The 11,345-nt window shown below is 41.6% G+C and overlaps 1 non-coding gene across 1 annotated transcript; it reads left to right on the top strand.

The window, feature by feature from the left end:
- Positions 1-5,338: 5,338 nt before the first annotated feature.
- LOC115936927 (small nucleolar RNA SNORA25) lies at positions 5,339-5,467 on the top strand. Its single transcript, XR_004072295.1, has one exon. It is a non-coding gene; the product is annotated as a small nucleolar RNA SNORA25 (small nucleolar RNA).
- Positions 5,468-11,345: the final 5,878 nt, after the last annotated feature.

Below are 11,345 nucleotides of genomic sequence, written 5' to 3'. Positions count from 1 at the left end.
CAACACAAATTCAAGATTCAATCAGCATTAATGGTGGTATTAGAAATGATAACTTCAATTATAAGCATAATGCATTTTCCTTTGGGAGATCAATTTATGTAGAGCAGGTACTTGGAGTTTGCCCTGGCACAGCCATACTTCAAATCCGCTTGTGACCAAGAAAAGACATTTGTGCTAGTTTCATTTTAGATAATAGCAAATGCTTTAAAAAATTAATAGTAGGTAACACATTTTCCAGAAAGTTATTTTTTTCCAATCATCTGAGAAAAGGGGTGTGGGTTGAAATTAAAACAGATAAGATACGAAATTAATAAAAGAAATGTACAGTTTTGTTCTCATGTGAATTTTATATTCAACCTACGGTTTTAAAAAAAAAGTAGCTATATGGGACACCTGGGTGGCTCAGCCGTTAAGCGTCCGCCTTCGGCTCAGGTCATGATCTCAGGGTCCTGGGATCGAGCCCCACATCGGGCTCCCTGCTCAGTGGGAGCCTGCTTCTCCCTCTCCCACTCCCCCTGCTTGCGTTCCCTCTCTCACTGTGTCTCTCTCTGTCAAATAAATAAATAAAATCTTTAAAAAAAGTAGCTATAAAATATTGTGCTACATTAAACTAAAATAAGCAATTTATCTCAGAATTATTTTATATCATTTCACTTTTTGAAAGAAAAATGTAGTTCTTCAAGGAGATATATGACTAAAACTATTAAGTAATTTAAGAATGTTAACAGCTATTTTTAAAATGAAGATCATAAGAGTTCTCCTAAAAATGAAAACAAAAGTACCTATAACATCAAAATTATCTAAACTGAAAATTCGGAAGAATTTTTTTCTCAAGGCAATTTAGAGAAAACTATAATTAGGAGAAATTTTCCTGGAGATATTGACAAAGTAGAATAGAAAGATATACATTTCTAAAAGTATACTATAAAATATATGGATTAATATCCATATGTAAATCTATAAAGTACATTAAATGAATATAATTGGAAATTCTTTTTAAACTATATAGCCCAAAAGTATTAATAATTATAGGTAACAATCACTAATAGCTTTTTATGTGCCACAAAAACTATATCAGATGTGTTAGGTACTTTGAAGTAAATACAACTATTAGTCCCATTTTACAGATGAATAAACAAGCTTGGGAGTTTAAGTTACTCAACTGAGTTCTTTGGGCTAAGGAGTGGCAAAGCCAGCCCTTGATCTACAACCTGTATGCTTCTCAAGCATGAGCTTAGCTCCAGCATGCTATATATTGCTCATTAGCAAAGGGCAAGGTGACCTGACACCATTATATTTACTTTTTTTAAGATTCATTTATTTATTTGAGAGAAAGAGAGCATGCTGAAGAGTGGGGGGAGGGCCATCGGGAGAGGGAGAGAAATTCTCAAGCAAACTCCCCTCTGAGTGCAGAACTCGACAAGGGACTCCATCCCAGGACTCTGAGATCATGACCTGAGTTGAAATCAAGAGTTGGACACTTAACCAACTGAGCCCTCCAGGAGCCCCCCATTATATTTATTTTAGATCAGTGTCTCTTTCCATTGGCAATATTTAACTAATGGCACTCAGAGGTGAAAACTGGGGGCTGTGGGTGGGAATATCCTCTGGCCTGATCCTTGAGTTTATACCATCCGAGTCATTTATCCATTCAGTTTTTCCATCTGTAAAATGAGAATTAGACCAGATTAAACCGGTACATCGTTGTGACTAAGTGGTATTTTTGATGTTGTTATTGGTTATTAAATAGATTCATCATATAATGTTAAGCATTTAAATAAAAGGCCCTCCATAAAAACTCACTTTTAAATTGTTCAGTACAGTATTCATTAATTCATCCAACACATACTTGTTATACATTCAAAACACCTTGGTGGTAGTTTGAGAACAATAAAAGTCAAAGACAGTTTATGCTTTCCATGATATAACAATCTACTTGGAAAGATATGAAACACAGGTAACCAGCACAAAATTGTTAAGCAATATACAAACCAGTGCAAAATAATATAGTAAAAATCATTCACGTAAGTAATGAGGAGATGTGGAATAAAGGCACGATCAGTGTACCCAGCTGTAACTAGAACAGAAAATTGAAAGGATGGGTTTTGACCCAGAACATCAAAGAAGTGATGAAGATGGATAGCCAAAGAGAAAACATAGGAAAGCATGAGAATGTATAGCTGAGGCTGATAAAGTTGTAGTAGAAACAAGAGCCGGAAAGTTGAGGGAGAGTGTTTGACAGATGGCCTCAAAGATCATGCAACACAGATTTAAATGAAAATAAAAACAACTTTGTTTTGATTTGGTCCTTCACATGCGTGCGTGTTTTCTTTTTTTAAATTTTATTTCAATTCAATTAGCCTACATATAGTACATCATTAGTTTCAGGTATAGTGTTCAATAATTTATCAGTTGCATATAACACCTAGTGCTCATCACATCACATGCCTTCCTTAATGCCCATCACCCAATCACCCCATCCCTGCACCCCCTCCCCTCCAGCAGCCCTCAGGTTGTTTCCTATAGTTTACAAAAATCTAATTCTAAGATACTCTTTGTCCAAAGTGTTTGCCTAAAGTATCTGTCAAATCACTATTCCATAAGTCACTCTATGAGTTTCACTCTAAACAAATTAAATGAGAAAATCAAACTCAAATATTTCCAATGCAAGTTGAAAGGTGGTCATTCTCAGCTCCAAATTTTCTTAAAACAATATATATATACATATATATTCTTTAGATTTTCCTCCACCCCTCTTTAATGTCTTAATGGCAATTGTGTCTTTAGTTTCAATTTAATCTCCCTTGTGTAACGTGTAATGCCTTCTGCAAAATTCAACAATTCAATCTGGAGCCAAAGAAATAAAACCCTGATGACTTTTGAAGAGTTTAAGATTAATGCAGGAAGAAATTACCTTGGTTAGTCATGTCTATTCTTGTTTTGTTTTTTTTTTAAGATTTTATTTATTTATTTGACAGAGAGAGACACAGCGAGGGAGGGAACACAAGCAGGGGGAGTGGGAGAGGGAGAAGCAGGCTTCCCGCTGAGCAGGGAGCCCGATGCGGGGCTCGATCCCAGGACCCTGGGATCATGACCTGAGCCGAAGGCAAACCCTTAACGACTGAGCCACCCAGGCGCCCAGTCATGCCTATTCTTATTAGCCGACTGAAGTTTGCTTTTGCTGAGAAAATGGTGGGAGTTGGACGTGAAACCAAGACTCAGTGGATCATGCTGTATGGTTTGATTTTAATCACTGAATTCAAGAAGAAGCTAGAATTTCATTTGGACTGGTTATATTGTTGTACCTGCTATCAAATAATAGCCAAATAAGATAGGATGAAATGAATATCATCCTTCTTCTTTAGATTATGTCAACAAAACAAGTGAATATTCCATGGTTCAGAAGCAATATAAACACATTTTTAATAGAAACCTCCATATAACTGTCACGAACGTCTTTCCAAATAAGAATATCGTGGGCAGCTACTCAACATCGAGATGTGTATTACATTGGGGAACTTGTAATTGTTCCCTCAGAATATGCGATGAACACTGCAATGTTTAATCAATTAATCATGCAGCTACAGTTTTGCAAAGCCTCTACCAGGTGAGCCGCGAGTGTATCTGCATAGTGTACGTGAACTAAGAATGTGAACACAGAAAAAAAAAAAGGCCTTTTTTTTAAACCTGCTTTCCCTCATTCAAAACAACAACAGTAAGGCCAGTTGAAACTCTGGACTAAGAATACTCACACATGGTCTGAGAGAGTAAATAGTATCCCTTAATAATGGTATTATTTAGTATCTAATAAAAATACTGCCCACATTTGTATCAATGGGTAAAAATCATACCTAATATCTATTGAGCATTATTACATGCCAGATACCAATGCCAAGTGCTTTACCTAGAACTTCATTATTCCCAGTATTGCATCACTGCGGTGGTTCTTAACTAGAACTATTTTGATCCCATGGGACATTTTGCAATGTCTGGAGTCGGTTGGGGTTGTCAGTGCTTGAAGGGGAGGGGTTGTGATATTAGCATCTAGTGGGTAGAGACCAGGAATCCTGCTAAACAGCCTTCAGTGCGGGACAGCCCCCACAACAAAGAATTATCCAGTCCCGCATGTCAGTGGTGCCAAAGCTGAGGAACCCTGCCCTACTTCTACCTCCCTTTGACAGATGAGAAAAAGGAGTCTTAAAGAGGTTAAATCAATTGCCAAAAGTCACAGAGCCAATAAGTGGCCGAAGTGGGACCCAAACCCAGCACTATCTGACACCAAAGCCCACACCCTCACCATCACGTCGCACTCTTGCTGCATTGTCGTTCGTTGGAAAATCATTTGCCTCATTGTACACAATCTCACAGTGCAGCAAACCTAGTGCTTTGAATCCGAGGTCCTTGGTTTTGGTGTAAGTAAGGCTGCTCTCCACCTCTTTGATCTTCACCAGTCATTCCAATTCTTATCTGTAATCTGGGAGCCCACATCTAGAGTTTTCCTAAATGTTTCCTCGAACTTTCTGTGATTCTAGCCCTGAGCCTTCTGGCAAGGTGACCTGATTGCCTCTCTCTCCACTGGGTGTTAGATTAGCCTCCCTTAGGCTTTGCCCTTACTCTGTTCTCTGCTTCTCAGCAAGCAGAATTCCCAGGAGTGACCCTCTGCTGACTTTGCCATCTTCTCTGTGGAGAGAATCCTGCCTTCAATGATGCCGTGGATGACTTCTTCTCCTTCCACAGAACAACCCAAACACCACTGGGGAGGTAAGCAGGATTTGGCATTGCCCTTTCCCACCAACTGTCTGTGGACTATCAGACATTCCTTAGGGAAGCCACGAAGAGTTGACTCTCTCCCACTCTGAAGTAGTAAAGATTCCTAGGGGAGGGAATCTGCAGCCCGACCTCCAACCCGAATTGCTGAAGACCCAATGCATGTTGCTCGCTTACCTGCATGCGCCCCTGGGACCAATCTAAAGCAGCCCACACAAAGCTAGCAGGCAGCATGCAGCTAGATTCTCCACGCCCCGGGTCATTGTATTTTTACACCCATTACAGAAGTAATACACATGTCCCCCAAATAGCAGCTTCACTAAACCACAGTATCAGGAGCTGTAAAGCTTCCTATTCTGTGCCCTTTTAAAGGACCAGATTTGTTTCTGCAGAAAATGAGATCCGGAAGAACATGTAAAAATGCACTAAGATACCAAGCAGAACTACCCCCTAGAGTGGATTTCATTCCACAACATTTACACTTGTGACTGCCAAAAGAATTTCTGGTTCTCAAAATCTGCCTATGTCATGAAGAGGTGAGGGGTCTTTCTGCCCCAGTTTAAACATATATAAATGATTTCAAAGAGGGCTTTTGGGGCTGTGAAACCAGGAGCTCTTAACTCTATGACCGAGGATTGAAGTTGTCCATAGGATGCCAGAGTCACTCAAGAGTGCTAAGTTTTTCTGAGGAAATATAAGATGTAGCCACTCCTAATAATCATAATAGTTCATAATAGTCCACTCATAATAACCCATGATTGGTGATCTGGGAAAGTAAAAAGATGTTTCAAAGTTGAATAAAATATTATCACTCTAGGGGCGCCTGGGTGGCTCAGTGGTTTAAGTGTCTGCCTCCGACTCAGGTCATGATCCCAGGGTCCTGGGATTGAGCCCCGCATCGGGCTCCCTGCTCAGTGGGAAGCCTGCTTCTGTCTCTCTCTCTCTCTCTGCCTTTCCCCCCGGGAGTGCTCGCTCTCTCTCACTCTCTCTCTCTCTGGCTCTCTCAAATAAATAAAATCTTAAAAAAATATATTATCACTCTCACACCCCATTACACATACCAGTAGTAGATAGGTAGAATATGGATTCGTCATCATAGCTAGATAATTGGGATTCACATCAGAACCCAAACATTAACAGTTTCTTTTTCTTCTCTCTGAGTCACTTCTCAGATGTGCTAGCAGAGACAAAAATTGTCCAGTGTGGATCACATTCCCCTGCTGGAGGAAGTCACTGAGAGGACATGACCCCCCGCTGACTTTTGAACTGGATCCTGGCAATCAGAGCAGAGACTCCTTAAACCGCCCCCTGCCCCCCACTGGCTACCCTTGGAATGTGTGTTATACCCACCATTCCCACACTAGGAGCTGCTACAAGGACACAGCCCTGAGAGTAACGTGTTCTTGAGACCGTCTGGACTGGGTGCGTAGCTGTACGATTCTGCAAGGCGGGTACAGAGATCTCATTTTTGCACAGCCCAAGACAAGCCTCATATGGAAGCGCCCTCACTTATGAAAACTGCCACCTACCGCCTGGGGTGGCCTGTCTCCTTCCTCCTTTCCTTGCCCCCCGCGTGCAGGGGCCAGTTCTGAACGTCACCTGGGGGAACTCCTGAGGTGGAGGTCCAACATTCCACTCTACCCACCAAACCAACTTCTCCCTGCTCATGTTCTAACGAGGATTAAAGTCCAAGTAGCAGAGTGAGAGAGAAACAGGAACCCTCTTATACCCAGACACTTGAAATTTCCAGGGCACAAGTACACAGGAGCTGCATCTTAATTATCCGTGCTATGAAATCCCCCTTCCCCACCCCCAGCCTGCCTGGCTTGGCAGAGTTTCTGCTTTATCCCTTCCCGGGGGAGCCCAGGACTGCCAGCACCTTGGAAAGGCCAGCGCGGTTCGAAAACACAGGCCCGGCTCGCATCAGAGAAACAATCTAGATGGTGAGAAGCTCATCTCCGGCCGTGTGGCTTCTGGTGCTCGAGTCAGCCCACTTCCTTGCCTCCCACAGACCACATGGAGTTTGGGGGGGGGGCGGGCGGTGCAGAGCGTAGTGCCCCCTGGTTAGATTCTAAGCGGCCGTCCCATTGTCTGAAAGCTTGTCGAATGCCTTAGAAGTAAAGCGCGGTACCTTTCCGCTCTTCGAGCTTTGGATACTGCAAGAAACAGAGTCAGCTGCTGCTAATGGAGACCTAGGCCAATTTGATTCGAACTAATCACTATTTTTGGCCATCTTGTTATGGTGCCCCCACCCCTATCTAATATCTTACCTGAACACACACCCCCCCACACACACCTACCTTTCCTTTTACTCCATCTATTTCCAAGTGTTTAAGTGGGGGATGCAAGCATGCTGGCTAAAGCAGGCTAGAGCTTGGAGAGCTGAGGCTGTCACAGAGCTCTCTCCCCCTGACATGTAAGTCGGTCAAATTGTCACAGCCAAGTAGCAATCATTTGTCTTTTCCCTTGTCTCCTCAGAGCAGAGGCTGATGTTCAGGGTGGTTTTAGAATATGGACAGGGGTCTCCGCAGCCCGGAAAAGACATCTGACCCCTTCCCCTCCCAGGCCCCAGACCGTGCTCTGCAGCTGTGACTCCTCCAAGGCTTGAATGCAGGTCTCCAGAGGTGAAGGAAGCATGGGTTAGCCCACTCCGCTGCCTTGCCCACAGCATAGTATAATATTAATTAGTCACCTTCCTTATTATTCAGTCAAAATATCCCAGACTGAAATAAATTACATTCTTAGCACATATTTCACACCCCTGGATCAAGTCTTGCAAGGGTTTTCTTTTATTATTTATAAGATCATGTGCTGTCTTCCTGTGGAAAATGAGATGGTCTGCATGAGGAAAAAGGTAAAAGAAATGCAGAGAAATGAAACAATCAGATATTCCCTAATGATATTTAAAAATAGAAAATTTGCTACTGTTACATACAGCATGTTCCATCTTTTGAGATTTAATGGCTCTCTTGTGGTTTAATGGAGAATTACTTTCAGTAATTGATTATTAAAATTTAAAATTGCTAACCATCTTCATTATTAGATGAGCGAACATGTTATCCTTGTAATTAAAAAAGCCCGAGACTCACTTTCATCCTGTTGACAGAGCGGGCAGACCGTCTCCACACTCAGACTTGATGGTTTCAGGCTTCTTGTTTGACAAAAATAGCCAGCCAGTCATTTGATGATGAAAATGCAGAACATCCACAGAGACTGAGCAGAAAATATAATGAACAAAAAATAAAATAATAAAAAGCCCTACAAGCTAATTAAAGTTTTCAGTCCCGACTCATTAAATGCTCTGCATCACGTACGTGGTGTTTCAATGTGCTGTGTGCAGGTAGCGCGGGGTGCCGTCACGTTGTTGCTGCGTGCCCCGACGTGCCTTCAGAAAGCCTAACAACCTTGCCTCCTCCACCTGCAACAGCACCTGCCCTCCTGCATCGCGCCTCAAGATGTTACCATTACAAAGTGTTGGTTTTGGTAACACACTCCACCAAGGGGTACTGGGAAAATACACTGTGATTTCCTGCTGTCGTCACTGTGTTAGGATGCTTCTAGACTGGCATGGAGCGCTCCGAGGATTATGCACCCTGCTGAGTCCAAACAGTGGTACCTCAAAATCCCTGACCAAGTCCTACATCCGAAGAGAGAAAACTCTATCACGCAGTTATCCACACACTGGGGCTAAGGAATTTGCCTTTTTATGGGAGCCTGCAATGCCTTCCACCTTTTCATCATATTAGAGTGCTCATTTTGAGAAGGCAGCCCTCAGTGATCGCCACAAGGAAATTTTGTAACTGTCAACAGAAGAGTCTATCAAAGGGGACGTTTTTCACAACTCAAGTATTAAACAGATGTCAGTCTTTGGGAGAGGAAAATCCAGCAGGCTCGAGAAGCACCTATATGAGTGAAGCAAAGATTTTTGTACACGAAGATTTATTCTGAAAATCATGGAAAGCCATCTGAATATCAGCGTTCCTATAAAGGCTCAGTTGCTTAGCTCATAAAATCCATGCTCAAATGTCAGGTTTTTTAATTGACTAATCAATGACTTGCCAATATTTTCTTAAGATTCGGACCCTCAAGGATGTCCTCTCTGCTTCAACCCAGCCAACCTTGATGATTCCTCGACACAAATTACCACCCTATCCTTTGTCCACACTCAAAGACTATGATATCACTGGTCAATATTTAGACTGTGCTGTAAAACTGTTCTCATGTACTTGTCCTTGTGTTTGTCTTCCCAATTAGATTATATGAGCCTCAAGAGTAAAAGCAATTTCTTTTCTTTCTTTTGCCATTTTCACTTACCTCTCTGGCCTCATACCTGATGTTGAGCTCAGCAGACATCAGGTGTGTACCACTCATCTTACTTGCCTTCTGGGTTAGATATGAAAGTTTGACCAGAAGCTGAGATATACTTTACTCATTAACTCTAACTTTGAATTTAGGACCCATACAGACTAGATCAGCCTTTTCCACCACGGAACAATTTTCTCAATTCTCCCACCGATGGTACATAGCTAGTTTCATTCTAGATGCATGTGAGATAAGTAAATTAACTACATACAATGAACCTTAGAGCTTAATTCTCAAAACTTCTTAAGAAAGCCTGGTCAAGATTGTTCTTCCAGATTACCTGCAGTAAGTTCACAAAGTCAAATAAGAAAATTCCTCCCCTTCCATAGTCTTTCTGGCATTGATGATATAAAGACTTCCCATCTGGAATGTAAAGGGCTAACCCAGCTTTAAGGCTGTCTCATGCGTGAACCCCTCATAATCACTTTGGTATACCCAAACACCATGGCACCTTACTCGTGCCAATGACACATACTTCCAAATTCCATTAGGTGATATGCATGAAAGCATAATTCTCATTTAAACATATTCTATCTCTCACAGCACTTAGTACCTAACTTTTAATGCGTAAGAGATTATAGTACATATCAACTAACTAAATAAATAAATTGAATAGATGAAACCAAGAGAATGGGCTAAACCTGGATTTTTTTTCCATTTCCTAAACTTCTTGCTTGAATTTCAATATGAATGAAAATAGCTACCCAATACAAGTGTACTGATTAAGCGTCTACCAAAATTTCTTTCTCACATGGGCGTCAAAAACTCTGGTCCACAAACAAATTCCTGATCCTTTCATTTTGGTTGACAGCAATTCTATAGTTTCAGTTTCTCAGGCTTTCACCTATGAGTCATCCTGGACCTCTCCTTTTCCCTCATACTCCTTATTTTATCCATCAACAGAATATATCAGCTCTTCTGTCAGAATAGACCCAGACTATTATTCACCATCTCCACCTGTTCCAAGGTACACTCACCCATCACCTAGATTATTCGAATTGCTTCCTAACAGCGCTGTTGACTGCCAGAGATACTCTGTTTGACATCACTTGGTTTAAGTCCTTCCTCTGCCCACATCCTCCAGTGAGTCCCAAGCTCGTGACGATGGCTTACCAAGTCCTACAGTCCTCACCTTTCATATCATCCACTACCCTCCACTCCCTCACTGCCACCAGGCATTTTGGCATTCTTGCTCTTTCTCCAACCAGGGACTCTCTGGCCTCAAGAAATGCCCCGAGGTCTTTGCACTTACTCCTCCCTCAGCCTGGATTGCTTTTCACCAACATAGATGTGAACAGGAGCTTGCTCTTTCTCTTGCTTCAGATTGCTGTTCAAATACCACTGTACTATTAAGACCTTAACAGATGTTCACATCTGTTTTTCCTACAGCTAGTTTAATCCAGTTAATTTATCAAGGCAGTTAAAATTAAAATGGAGAAATTACAAAGGCTGCAAACTGTTTACAGAATTTCACCATATCAGGGGAAAATCAAACATTGGCATAGTTTGGGTGCAGAATATGGGCACGTAACGGAGGAATGCTATGGCTTTCTGCCAGCAGACCACTGAAGATGTGTTTCTTACTGCAATCTCTTTCTATCTCGTCCCTTTACCTTCTACAAAAGATGAGAGTGCCTAAGAAGGGTTCCCAGAAGGTTATTGACAACCAACTGAAATGGCCCATACCATCCGAATTAGCTACGAACATTGGTTCTATTGACCCTGTTTTTCTATATGGAACAGGGCTCTTGAAGGAAGGAAAAAAATAAAAGAAAAAAATTTTTTCATTGACTACTTCTTTGTAGTCAGACAAATCAGACTGACAACAAAAATTCAAAGAGCAGCAAAAGATTTCCCCCACGCTTTTGTTTTTGTTTGTGTTATCTTTTTTTTTTTTTTTTAACTGGTTCATCTCACACATTATAATGTCCTGGCAACAATACAGCTGATAACAGCCTCTTGGCATTTCAACAATTTCTGGAAAATATTGCAGTTTTGCCAAATTCTTACAACCTAACATGTTATGGGACCTGGACCAAAGCTAATTACTGCGGTGGAAGGAAAGACTTTGTTACTGTCCCTGATGAGAAGTTTCCGTTGTGGTTGTTGTTGTTTAAAGATTTTATTTATTTATTTGACACAGAGAGAGAGAGAGATATCGAGAGAGGGAACACAAGCAGGGGGTGTGGGAGAGGGAGAAGCAGACTCCCCAAGGA

This window comes from Leptonychotes weddellii, chromosome 3 (genome assembly GCF_054177405.1).
Source record: "Leptonychotes weddellii isolate Sample4059 chromosome 3, ASM5417740v2, whole genome shotgun sequence".
Taxonomy (NCBI): Eukaryota; Metazoa; Chordata; class Mammalia; order Carnivora; family Phocidae; genus Leptonychotes; species Leptonychotes weddellii.
Note: the sequence above shows the minus strand (reverse complement) of the source record. Positions and strands in the feature narration are given on the sequence as shown.